The sequence below is a fragment of the Protopterus annectens genome, chromosome 13.part0, assembly GCF_019279795.1.
Source record: "Protopterus annectens isolate FY-2018-M chromosome 13.part0, PAN1.0, whole genome shotgun sequence".
NCBI classification, from domain to species: Eukaryota; Metazoa; Chordata; order Ceratodontiformes; family Protopteridae; genus Protopterus; species Protopterus annectens.
This window is the reverse complement of record NC_056747.1, coordinates 411,625,707-411,639,822: the sequence shown is the minus strand read 5'-3', so window position 1 is coordinate 411,639,822 and position 14,116 is coordinate 411,625,707. Positions and strand designations below refer to the sequence as shown.

The following is a 14,116-nucleotide window of genomic DNA, read 5'->3' as shown; positions in this document are numbered from 1 at the left end:
AAAAGATGGAAAGACCTTATCTGCCATGGGCATACATTTTTCCACTCCTCAACTATCCTGTTCCAGGAATCAAAGGAGTGGAAAGATGTGGTTCAGGAATTCCCAAGGGCCTTTTCAGGATGCACTTGGCGAGTTTTCTCTCCAGAGCAGAGGAGGGAACTCATCAGGAAGACCCCCATGGCAGAGGGGGCCCATGTGAACAGGGTTCCAGTGATTCTTTCTCTGGACAACCCTGTCAGCACTCCTGAGGAGTGGCCTGATTGCTTACCTCTGGAGGCAGTTGGGGTAAGATTCCCTATGCACCACTTAGTCTGGCTCTCAGTAGCATCAGATTCTTGAGTGTAGAAGATAATAACCATAGGTTACCATATCCCCTTCGATCTTTATCCATGGCCACAAAGGTGAATCCCCGATCCACCCAGTCAGAGGGATGCAGCAGCTCAAGAAATTCAAAAGCTGTTTCAAAAAAGAGTCATCCAAACAGTCCCACCAGACCAGATAGGATCCGGATTTTACTCAAGATTCTTTTTAGTGCCAAAAAAGACAGGGGACTGGAGGCTGATTCTAGACCTCAGTATCTTGAACAAGTTTGTCTGACAGAAAAAATTCTGGATAGTCACGGTTTCGTTTATCCTTCCTTTTCTGGAGAAAGATGTGCTGTGTAGATGTTCAGGATGTGTATTACCAGATAGAAATGGACAAGTGCTTCCGGTTGGTAGCCAATCATTACCAATTTTGCACACTGCCCTTTTGGTCTCATCACAGCCCCCAGAGTTTTCACCAACTGCATATCAGTAGTAGCAGTTCATCTGAGGCCACAAAAATTCTGGGTGTTTCCATATTTAGATAACTGGCTCCTTACTGCTCCCACCAGACATCTACTGCTTCACACCTTATACTACATTCTAAACCTGGCAGACCTCTTATTGCTCTCAATAAATAAAAGTCAAAACTGGCACCCACTCAAAGCATAGAATTCATCAGAGCAATGTTCGACACAATATCCTTTGTGTTGCTGTACCTCTTCACAGACTTCTGAGGTTAAGGTCACAGCTTCGAGTGATACTGTCTCAAGACATAGTACCAGCTCGCTTAGTCTTACTGCTAATAGGATCAATGGCAGTGACAATCACCCTAGCTCCCCGGCAAGGTTTCACATGAAGCTGCTTCAGTTGCTGCAAGCTTCAAAGTGGTCTCTGTTAACATACCTGATGTCTTATCCAGTCTGCATAACAAATCAATGCAAGCTGGAGGATGAAGCCAGAGGAAGAATTATGGATTCGCCGCTTTTCACCCCCTCATCTCAAGGCCATAGTGACCATGGATGCATCCCTGGTGGGGTGGGGTGGGAGTTATTTTCAGGGAAAGAGAGTGCAAGGCACTTTGTTCCCCTTAGAGGCCAATTTGCATATCAATGTCCTAGAACTGAGGGCAGTGTTTTTACCATAGCAAGCGTTCCAATCTGCCCTTCTGTTGGTGACAGTTGCTATCCAGTCAAACAACATGTCCATCATTTGGTACATCAACAAACAGGGAGGAACCAGATTCTATCTGTTATGTCAGAAAACCCTGAGAGTATGGCAATGGGCGATCACCTCTAACCACTTTCTGATAGCAATGCACATTCCTGGGAGTTGCAACGTGATTGCGGACAAACTGAGCAGATGCATTCTCCTGCCTCACGAGTGGTCTCTCAATCTTACAGTAGCGACAGAGATCTTTCGTTGTTGGGGTTAGCCTTGCTGCGACCTGTTTGTATCTCCCAAAAACCACAAATGCAGCAGCAGTTACATTGCCCTAATTCCCCCTCAGGGGGATTCCCTGAGAGATGCTCTTCTACACGATTGGCCCCCAGGACTCCTTTATGCCTTTTCTCCCATTCCCCTAATACCCCAGTTCTTGAAGAAAGCGTTATGGTTGAGAAGCAAAGTGATTCTCATTGCACCCTATTAGCCCCGTCAAGTCTCGTTCCCCTTTCTTTGGCCTCGCCTAGTTAACTGTCTGTGGACTCTGGATCCAACTCTGCGACTCCTGTGGCATCCGCAGGGGCTAGTCCATCCCAACCTACCAACTCTCAAGTTGACTGCTTGGTACCTCCACTTCTGGTAATAGCCAGGCAAAATGATCTGTCTTCCCCAGTACAAAGGATACTTCTGGCTTCCCATAAACCATCCACTAGGAAACTTTATCTTAGTAAATGGAACACATTTGTGATCTTGTTTCAAGGAGAAGGGCTAGACCCCTTTTCGGCCTCCATTAATAAAGTGTTGGAATATTTGTCAACTTTACTCCATTCAGGAGCTTCAGCTTCTACTATTAGAGTTCATTTGGCAGTTATAGCAAACTTCCATAATGGCTTTGATGAGCCATTGAACCTTGGAATTTGACATTAGTCTTACAAAAGTTGACTCATCACCCCTTTGAACCAGCAGCCACCTGTGATATAAATTTTTTATCCTGGTAGCCATCACTTCAGCCAGGAGAACATCAGAATTCCAAGCCTTGTGTGTAAAATGCCCATACATCATTTTTCATAAAGAGAGAGTATCCCTTAGGATTAACCCCTCCTTTCTACCCAAAGTTTTCTCAGAATTGAACATTAACCAATCTAGTGATCTGCCAGTTTTTTTCCCAAATTTTCAACAAAGGAGAATATTGTTTGCATTTGTTGGATGTACACAGACAATTATGTTTTTACCTGGACAGAAAAAAGTCCTTCACTATAAGTTTATCAACTAAAGTCAAGGCTCACTCTACCAGGTCAGTCTCCACTTTGGTGGCCTTTCATTCTAGAACCTCCATGGATGATATTTACATAGCAGCTATGTGGGTTTAACCCTCATACCTTTATCACTCATTACAAATTGGATATGGTCTCCAGGGAAAGAGTATCCTTTGGCTCCATGGTGCTCAGGAATATCCTTCCATACGGCCTCCTGTGACATAAAGTAGCTAGGGACTCTGTCCCAACTGTCATGAAGGAATGAAGATTGACAACAACAGATAAAGAAGTTGCGTTCTTACCATAACATTCCATCTGTGTTGTTGATCTTCATTCATTCTTGACATCCCACCCTCCTACCCCTTCCAAAGCCTCCTGGGGGTTCAGAACTAGTTCTGGTTCAGTAGTAGGGCAGCTACTCAGACAAAGTTTCCACTGTTTTTTCTACAGGCAAACTCGATCTTAGGGGGGGGAGGAAGAGAGGCAGTATGGGTAACCTTAGCTCGAGGGTTTTCTGGCTGGCGCGAGCTTGTTACAATGGCTGAGTCAGTTCCGAGGATGGAACCGAAACCCAACTGTCAAGAATGAATGAAGATGGACAACACAGATGGAACTTTGTGGTAAGAACATAACTTCTTAACTAATCTCACTATATTTTCCTGAGTCACTAAAGAATTACTGTTCCCTAGTTAAGTTACTACAGCAAGGCAAAATGATGAGTGTGGTTCAGAGAGATCTTACCTATCAAGTTCCAAAAAAAAAAAAGTGCTGCTGCGAGAGTTCTGTTATATTTCTCACTAATATCTAAGGAACCATTTCAGTGCTGGTTATAGAATGACATCACGTCTGGTCACCTGACTCTGGTACAGTACACACCCAGAACTTTGCTAAGATCTGTTGCAGCATCTGAAAGCTGTAAAACAATTTCAAAAACTTCCACCCTTCCAGGGTAGCAATTAGTTCACCCCTAAGGACAATACAGTATAATTCCTAGTCTTGGTTTTCCCAAACATTTTTTTCTCTGTCTGCAGTCAGACATGAAATATAAAATCTTTATGGCCTAAATGAACCCATTTAATTTTCAGCCTATTTTTCAACATTAGCCGGACTGAAATTAACCTTCTTCCTTCCAGAATTCTCTGCTAACACATATACATTTAATCAGTTATAATAATACTGTCTGACATACATGCATATCTGTTTTCTGTCCAGCAGGATCCACTGTTGATGCATTTTTAGCACAAGCATCTGTACAAATCAGTGTGATAGTCATATGTAACAGATGCACTGCTCTACTCTCCCTGCCACAGATGGCACTATGTCATATCATCACATCCCACCCTAAGTGTGGGGAGAGGGCAGGTGTTGAAAGGTATAGATATAGTATGATGAAAGGTTAGATTAGTAAGAATGTAAAATATTTGTTAATATAGATCATGCAGATGAGATTCATGGGCATAGCCATGAGTTAGTGAGAATGTTTTTGAAAGAGGACTTAAATGCATGGAGGCTAGATGTAGTTTGGATTGAATTTGAGATGGGATTCCATAGTTTGGATATGCAGTGTGAGTATAAATGTTGCCCCGTACTTGTTTTAGGACAATTCTACTAGGAGTAAGGATTTTCATTGCTCTGTATAGTACACCTAGCTTTTGATTTATTTTTATACAGTTTTATATGTGAAGATCCAACTTTAAGTGGGCAATTATGGTGACTTCAATGATTTTGTTATGGGTGATTACTTACAGCTGTAGTGTTTAAAGAGGTAATGTGGAAGTTAGTTTTAGCATTGGCATGGAACTTTGGAAAAAGATTGTAGTAGTTCGGTCTTTTTGGGATTAAATAAAAGTTGGTTTTGATGTCACCACAGTTCAAATGAGTTGAAGGCATTTAGTCTCACGGATTGTAGTTGTAGTGGGCTGTGAGATGAGCAGATGAAAGTTGTCAAATGCTTAATGAACAAGGCAAGTTTGTTGGTAGGAGGTGTATATGTTATCGATAAAAACGTTAAGGAGCAGTGGACAGAGAATAGAGCCTTAAAGAACATCTGTTTTAACTAGGAGAAAGGAAGAAGCCATTTGACAGATCATTATCTTTCAGATGGGTTGTTAGAGAACCAGAGAAATACTGGCTTGGAAAGGCCCAGAGAGGGATTTTGAGTCAGAGGTTTCTCATGTAGCACTGCGTCAGAGGCTTTTGAGTGATCTACTAAAACAGAAGAGATGCACTTTCCTTGGTCTCTATTGGTGTTGGAAAGGTTGAGGAGAGCTGTAATGGTGCTATGGCCTGGTCAGAAACCATGTTGTGTTGGGTTTAAGAGATCATTTTGCTGAAGGAGTTGGTTATGAATACACTTTTCCAAGATATTAGAAAGGAGGGCAAGATGACAGTTGGCCTAAAGTTAGCGATTTCAGAGGAGATGCTGCCTTTATGGAGGGGAATAATGAATAATTAATTCCGCAGGGCGTGAACATGAGAGTATTGAATAGATCTGTTAATGAGAATTGAGACTGGGTATGCAGTGGAGTCTGCAGCAAGCTCAAGTTACTTTGCAGAGAGGTCATCAGCAGAAGGAGAGCAGAGTTTGTTTCTTTAGTAAGTATTTTGCATATGATGTAGATACAGGTTGGAGGTTAAAGACATGGGTGTTAGGGCTAGTTGAGTTTTGAGGTAGACTAAATGGTTGGAGAGAAATGTAAGAGAGCCTGTGATGTTGATGAAGAAAGTGTTAAATTTGTGTAGCTGTTTCTGAGGGCTATAAGACCAGATAGGAGTCTGGTGGGGAAGGAGAGCCAGGTTGAAAAAAGTGAGCTTCAAAATTTCTTTTGGATTTTTTGTGATTTTCTTGTGGGTCATAATAATAATTATTTTTGTCTAGGTGAATTTGTTTCTTGGTGAATTTGCACAACTCCTTGTGTAGATGTAAGGTTTGAAGGGTTTTACCTTTGTGCCAGTGTTTCCATGCTTTGTCGTGCCTTTGCATGAGAATTCTTGTAGAATTAGACAGCCGGGGTTGAGTATTTTTTCTTCTTTTGTTTCTAGCAGGGGCAAGGGAATTTAAAGAATTCATAAATATATTGTTTAAATTTGTTGGCAGTTTCATCAAGGGGTACAGTTTTCAGTGAAGACCAGTTGACAGACTTTAGTAGATTATTGAGTGTATCAGGATGAAAGTTAGAAAGACTTTGTATAGTTCTGTGATGTTTTATTTAGCTGATGGGTGATTTTTCTGTTGGTGAACATAGGGTGATGGTCACTAAGGGAATCCGGTAGTACCAACAAAAATCCTGCGTGCACACCAGAATCGCATCTCAAAATGTCAACGAGAAAAACTGCTTCTGAAAATAAAAAATGAAGCTTGGCCACAAATAATTCCAAAGACTTATTATGAGTGAAGCACTTTCGTTCTTTGACAATTCAAGATTTCATCAGAACTAACAAGAAAAACGCCATGATACCTATGTAGGAAACGTTAAAAACACTGTTAATCGTTGTTCGATTAATGCCTAGTTATTCACTTAACATACAAACTAATGTACTATGAACAGTTGTTTTGTGTGTGTGTGTGTCTGTATATATATATATATATATATATATATGTATATGTGTATATATATATATATATATATATAAATCTGTTTTAAAAAAGTTTTATTTGTAAATGTAGTAAACCAACAGGAGAGGAAGAAGAATTCAGAATGTGTAAAAACAGCTTTTTTACTCAACACAGAACATGCTGATGCAAAATTTAGCTTAAGTGTAAAATGAAATTTAAAGGTAGTTTTTTGACCCACAGTACCAAGTAAAACAGGACTTCATCAGAACTAATACACACTTCCGAGGGCAAACTATTTCTACCCTATGAACCTAATCACATGGTGTTTTAATTAGATTTAACTAAACATTTAAAGTACACACTAACAATTCAAAACCCGGTAAAAATAAAAGCAAAATAAACTGTTACAAATGTCTGTACAGTAAATAAAAAAAAGATTAATTTATAAAAAAATTGTGCGCGCGTATGTATGTGTATGTGTCTATATATATATATATATATATATATATGTGTGTGTGTTTATATATATATATATATATATATATATATATATATATATATATATGTTTGTGTGTGTGTGTGTATATATATATATATATATATATATATATATATATATCCATATATCCATATATGGGATCCGTACAGATGCTCAACTGCATCTTTCACCGAATCCCAATTTGGTGAGGGTGTTGCGCAAAAGTTCTGTTCACCGAAGCAGCACTTTCATGTAAGTATGCTTGTTGTTCTGGTCATACTATGGTGCGGTAAGGGAAAATTCCCTTTTTCCCACTGTAGTGCGACCTCTGAGTGAGAATATTAAAGTAGGGAGGGTGTGGGGGGTGCAGGGGGGCTTGCCACCCAAGATTTTTTTTTTTTTTTTAATATACTTTAACAAAAGCGCTTTTCCGATCAAAAGTCCTAGATCTATATATATATATATATATATATATATATATATATATATATATATATATATATATATATATATGGGTCGACTATAGATCAAAATTTCAAAAAGCCAATTCCCATATGGCCGAGACCATATGATCGACTTTTGGAATTTTGAAGATAGTTAAAAAAAAAAAAAAAAAAAAAACTTTACACGTTGCTAGCAGGGGGGAAAGCCCTCCTGCACACCCCCACTTCCTGCAATTTAAATATACCCAACTCCGAGATCACATTACAATGTGTGAGATGGAAATCTTCCCATTCCCCACTATAGGAAGATGCCCGTTCTGCATGATCAAAATTCTGCTTTTACTTTGTTGGTTTTTTGTTGGCTTTATCTCCAGCTCTAAGTCACTGACTTACTTTCTCTATACTAATAGCCCATTTCACAACAGGCTAAAAACAGTAGAGATTGTAAAAATGGCCCTTCTTACTGCACTGTATTCTTCCATTGGAGATAGATTTTTTTGTAATCTCTGTTGTCTTCTGCAGCTTTTAGAAGCCAGGGGCATCCCGCTTTGTTCACCCTCCGCTCTGGGCTCACTTTGCTCCCCTACCCTACCCCCATTCCCAAACATCCCCTCTTTCATTAGATTTATACTCTCACTGCTTCTCCCATACTGCCACCAACCTATCACCTTCCTTCTAACAATTCCTAACCTAAGACCTGCCCAATATTGCATCATCCAATAACTCCCCCCTAACAATTAGCTTAACTAAGACCCACCTCAGTCCCTCTACAACATCACACTCTTTTATCTGTTTCTTGATGGCTTCCCCTACAAACCATTTCCATCATATAACTTCCACTGTTTTCATTGTAACCAACGCTACTCTTATCCTATTACTGCTAGCTTCCTCTACACACACCACCACCAACATGCAGCACCCAAATTCTTCCACTACCCCATAGCACAGATAGCTACTCAAGCATCTCGCCCTCCTTACTAGCATCATATTCCTTTAGTGTACCCAAATTAAGAATACTCCCATCCACCTCCAAACTTAAATTGCATCTTTTAAACCTTCCCAAACCACTCTTACATAGCCTTCAAACATGTAATTCTGTTCACCTACTTCTCTCACTAATACATTGTGGCTATGTACATCCCAATCCTGGACCAAATTATTCTGCAAGTCCAGCCTGTGGTCCAAATAACCAACAACTTCACCTAATAACAATAAACACATGCAGTATTTGCAATAAAATAACATAATTTCATGCCTGGTTAACTACACACACCTCAGATATTATTGCAGCAACAGAAACTTGGCTTAAACCACATATTGCTGACACTGAAATTCTTCCACCTGGCTATGATATTACTTGCTGAGATAGACTCCATAAGAAGGGTGGCGGCATAGCATTAATCTACCAATATTCCATAAGTATCACAGATTGCTCAAAGCCAGTCCCTACTTTCAGTAATTTAGAATTACTACTGACATCCCTTCATATCAGTAGCAACAAACACGCAACTTTTGCTGTAGTTTACATTCCCCCAGGCCAAAATATTCCCATCTTTGAGGATTTTCTGTCCTGGGTAAATCAGAATTCCTCACATGAAACTATAATCCTAGATGACACCAACATTAATTGGCTAAACCTAACCACATCCTCTCCAGGAAATAGTATAAATCTACATAGCTTCACACAGATTATCACCATCCCTACCCATGGCCTATCCACTGAATCTGAATCTACTTAGACTGGATACTAGTATCTCACCCACAAAATTATACAAATTCAGGCACCCATCCCAACTCACTAAGCGACCACCTCCCAGCATACACCCATAGAGTGCTACCCCAAATAACCAAGACACACTCCAATAGACTATCAAAGAATCTCAACAACTTTGACCAAAATAAAATTATAAGCCTTTTAAAACCTCAAAAATGGACCCCACTAAAAATACTTCCCTTGGATGAGGCTGTCAGCTATTTTAACAAAGTTTTTCTAGATACCCTCAATAGCATAGCCCCTTTATGAACAAAATGAACAAAAATGAACCATGCCCCCTGGTTAACAAAACAGACCAAACAAAGTCTCCTATATAGACACAAAGCACAGAAAGTATGGCAAAAAAATAAAACAAAACAAAATCAGCTACAAACAACTCAGAAATAAAGCCAAAAAACTAGTTATACAAAATAAAGAAGCTGCTTTTCAACTCAACTATCCTCCTTATACAATAATCCAGAAAAATTTTGGAAGTCTGTATCCCCCCTACTTAATCCTGGCACCATACAAAATCCATCCCCTGCACCCAATAAGACTCCACAACAAATTTAGCATGATTTCAATACCCATTTTGTTTCCTCCATTCAAAAATTAGTCAAAGAATCGTCGCCAATCACAATTACAAATATACAATATTCCACAAATTCCTCATTTATTAATAACAGGCCCTTTTTTTAGACATCTCAACTAGTACTGCCTCATCTCTCTCATTTACTATACAGCCTGTACCCATCGCTTTCATACTTAGACTCCTAAACAAACTGAAACGCTGCTCCCTTTCTGCAGATAATCATACCCCAGAATTTCTACATTTAGCAGCAAGTGCTATAATGTATCCAGTCAGCATACTTATAAATAGCTCTATTTTTGAATGCTTTGTCCCCCAGTTGTGGAAAAAATCTATTATTACACCATTACACAAAGGGAAAAATTCCCATGACCTCAAACTGCCACCCTATTTCAGTACTTTCTCCTTTATCAAAAATATTAGAAAAATGTGTTCATACTCAATTTCTTAAATACCTTTCTGACAACACCCTCCTTGCCCCCACCCAACATGGTTTCCATCCAGGAAATAGCACCATCACAGCCCTGCTCTCATTCACCGATACTGTTCACAAAGCCTTGGATGCTGGTAATCCTACCTCTGTAATTTCACTGGACCTGTCTAAGGCCTTCGACACAGTATCTCATACTAAACTACTAAGCCAACTATCAAAACTAGGATGCTCCACTAATGCACTCAGCTGGTTTACCTCCTGCCTAAACAACAAGAAACAGTCTGTAAGATGGCAAAATGTTCAATCTGATAGGAGTCCCGCAAGGATAGATATTAGGACCACTACTCTTTAATACCTTCATCAACTATCTGCACAAAGCTACCCAACTAGGTAAACTCATCCAATACGCCGATGATCCCACAGTAATATCCACCTCTAACAATTTCTCAGACCTCCTTACAGTTACACAAAATGCTTTCACATCAATTAAATCCTGGCTAAATAACCCACAGCTTCTGTTAAACCCCCAAAATCTAAACATTTACTGTTCTCTTCAAAACCACCAGACACGGACTTTAAAATAGTCTCTAAAGACAGTACAGAAATTGAAATAGTGCAAACGGCTAATTTGCTAGGCATAACAATAGATAACAAACTCACTTTTGAGCCACACATTCTCAGTGCAATTAAAAAACACACTTTAAATTAGGCAAACGTTATCGTCATAAACTGTACCTTTTAAATTAGGCCAACTTATTGTCATAAACTTTACCTTAACAACCATACTAAAGCAAAACTTGCCAGTTCCTTACTCATCCCTTCCCTCCTGTATGCTAGTGCCATTTTTACTAATCTCCACTCAACCCTTAGTAATAAACTAGAATCTTGCTATTATAAAATAGTTAAATTTGTCTCAGGAAAGCCCAACCACACACCATTGCCATGCTATTAGAGAACTGAACTGGCTCGAGTTCTCATACCATCTCCTCTATACCCAACTATCTTTAGGCCACAAACTAATTTTCAAACCCAACTCTTGCCCTGCACTCAGATCCATCCTACAAACATATACTCCCTCGAGAACATGGAGATCCTCAGGCAAACAACTATTAACTGTAATCAAACCCAATAAAAGAGCTGGACAATGTCTGTACTCCCATAGCATTGCTAAATATTGGAATGCCTTATCTTCAGCTGTAACTCAAAATGACAGTACAAAAACTTAAATCAGCATTAAAATTGCATTACCTAAACAATCCCTCCTGCCTCTGTCAAATAAACAAGCCCCCTTAAAACCATCCCTTAACTAATTCCTATTAAGAAATGTTATAATGGTAGGTCCTAAACATATTTCAGCCTTGTGCTCATTAAGCAGTTGTTTCAGACACACACTACATATGGTAATATTGAATATCCACACTAAGATAGCTACACATGCAACTTCTTACCAGTTCAATGTAATGCTCATGGATTAGTAATTTAAACTGTGTATTATACTTCTTTGCAAATCTCTGCTTATATGGATGTCATTGTTTAATGTGTTATGCTGTGACGCAAAAAGATTAGTAATGTAACTCAGTACTGTACTGCAGTGCTCATCTCTACTTTTATACATGTATCCTTGTTTGTTATGTTATTTCATAGAATACTTTGTAATATACTCTGGAGTTTTTCTCCCCGGGCCTCCACTGAAAATGTTTTTTTTTTTTGACCCAGTGGATTTTCCCGGTCAACAAATGTCAATAAATAAATAATAAATATATATATATAGACAGATATATAGATAGGTGTGTGTGTGTGTTGCAAAGCTTAACTGCCCTTTGTTTAAGAACTGGTAGCAATGATACATAGTCATTCAGACGTGGGAAGTGTGTGGCATCTAGTTTGCCCTCCCAAGAACCACCTCTGGGATTAGGTGGAATTCTGTCTAAGATACCAAATAAAAATTGCTTATGACTTCAGCATTTTAGAGAGAGTCTAAAGACATCTTTAATAATGTCATAAATTGTGTTCATAGATACACTTCTTAAACACTCGTTTGGTCTTGCCAATGTAAAATGTGGGGCCATGTGAAGAAATGGCTACCCCCCCCCCCTTGGTATTACAGTTCCCGCTGTCTGGAAAAGCAGTAGATGTTAATGCGTTATTGAGGGTAAGGGAGCCCATCTCAAGAATAGACCTACTTCCCCTAAAATTGACCTCAATGTTTCATCACTCCCAAGTGTATTCCAGTTCTTTTTAATAATAATCTTAGTGGCCGTAGATCTAGAATTGTATTCCAATGTTAAGACTTGATTAAAAATTGCATTGTTATGCAGCTTATCTCTATCAACAACAAAAAAAGGTTTTTCTTTATTGGGCACAGTAAGAGAGCCTAGTATCAGGTGCTTGTAATTTGTTTTCTCAATCAATCCTGCACCTAAAAGAGGGGTATATTTGGTACTCCACCCTGCCATAATCTCATCTCTAATGCCGTTCAGCTCCATACGATACTCTCTAGCTGAAAATATCAATCAAGGGTTTTTTCTTTCAGTATCATATGTATCCATGTTGGAAATCATCCTAGCAAGCCTCATGAACTGACGCTTCACTAAGTTTTTTTCCTGGAATAGAGGGTGGTAACTTTGATAGTGCAAATATCCATTTGAAAATGTTGGCTTTTTGTTTGTTTGATTAAAGAACATCACTTTCTTTATTAATAGTAATAGCCAAGGAAGGGACTTGCTCATTATGTAGTTGAGTAAATGAAATTTAGGTAAGACGTTGTGGAGTTAATGTAAGTGATAAAGTTACAAACTGTTTCCTTAATTCCTTTCCAAAAAATGAAAATGTCATCCAAAAATCTCACGTAACAACTTAACATTGTTAAAAAAAAATACTGAGTCAAAAAGAAGCTTAGTTTCCTATGAAAACATTGCCATGTTAGCAAGTGGGAGGAGGGGGGGGGGGTAGAAGCTGCCCCCATAGCTACACCTCTAACCTGTTTAAAAATCTCACCTTCATATAGATGTAGTTTAGTAAAATCATCTCCGTAAAATCCATTATTAATGTAATTTAACCTGATAAAAAATTTAACAAGATTAATGCATCATGAATTAATTGAAAATATAACTCCCGAGATATAGAAGAGAATAAATCTGCTACATCAGTTGTTAAAAATAAAAGATCTTCCTCCCATAATTGAAGTTTCAAATGTACCTAAAAAGTGCCACAAATCTTTGACCATGTGTATTCATCGCTTGAACAGGTTTAAATAACCTGTCAACCATAACAATCCGCTGGTATGTTTTAGACACTTGTCTGTCTAAAGAGCGGTTTCACCAGGTTCTTGTGTACCTTTGGAATACTAAAGATAGTGGAAATGATTAGGACAGAGTTTTTTGAGAAAGTTAAACATTTCAAAATCAATCTGACCTTCTGTCAGTCAGCAGATCATTCAGGAATTGGTCAATCTTCCTGTATGCTATTAACATCTCATTTCTAGATACTGCTGTGCAACTCTCATTATCATGAAGAATATTTAACATTTTACCTGCATAGTCTAGGTGGTCATATAATTCTACTCCTCCACCCTTATCAGGCTTCATAATCCTGAGCGGATGATTCACCCTAAACTCATCCAAAAGTGACCTTAACTTTATTTGAAAGGTTAATCTGAAGTTGTTAATCTTCTTCCTATTCATCACTGATGGGTTTGGTTCTGAGCTCTCTGAACTGAGTCAGCCTTATACCAAGCTTGCGTACTCCAAAAACTCTCAAGCTAAGCTGCTACCCACAATGCCCTTTGCTCTGATCTCGTTTGCCGCACAGCCATATAGCAGCGTTTCACCGAGCTCTCCAGCCAAGTGCTTTTTTCTGATATATTTACTGGTTTAAAAAATGTTTTTCTCCTTTTATAACGTGTTCTTGTTGTTCTATATTGCTTCAGCTCTACTCACAAGTATTTCTATCCTACCATTGTTGGTAATTTCTTGGTATTTATAACTTTCTACCTTACGGTATCTTGTTACCATTGTTGGTATTTGCTTTCTCTCTCCTTCATTTCCTCTCTTTCCCTTGTGTGCAAGAGTGTGTTCTTGAATGTCTGAAAAGAAGGGAACGACAGGGTTTAAACACTGCTCTTCTTGCAGTGGTAAACTGCC

General features: G+C 38.8%; 1 protein-coding gene across 1 annotated transcript in view; it reads left to right on the top strand.

The window, feature by feature from the left end:
* Positions 1–14,116, top strand: part of KDM4B (lysine demethylase 4B) — a gene marked incomplete in the record, with an annotated part of 3,340,808 nt that overhangs the window by 3,285,907 nt on the left and 40,785 nt on the right.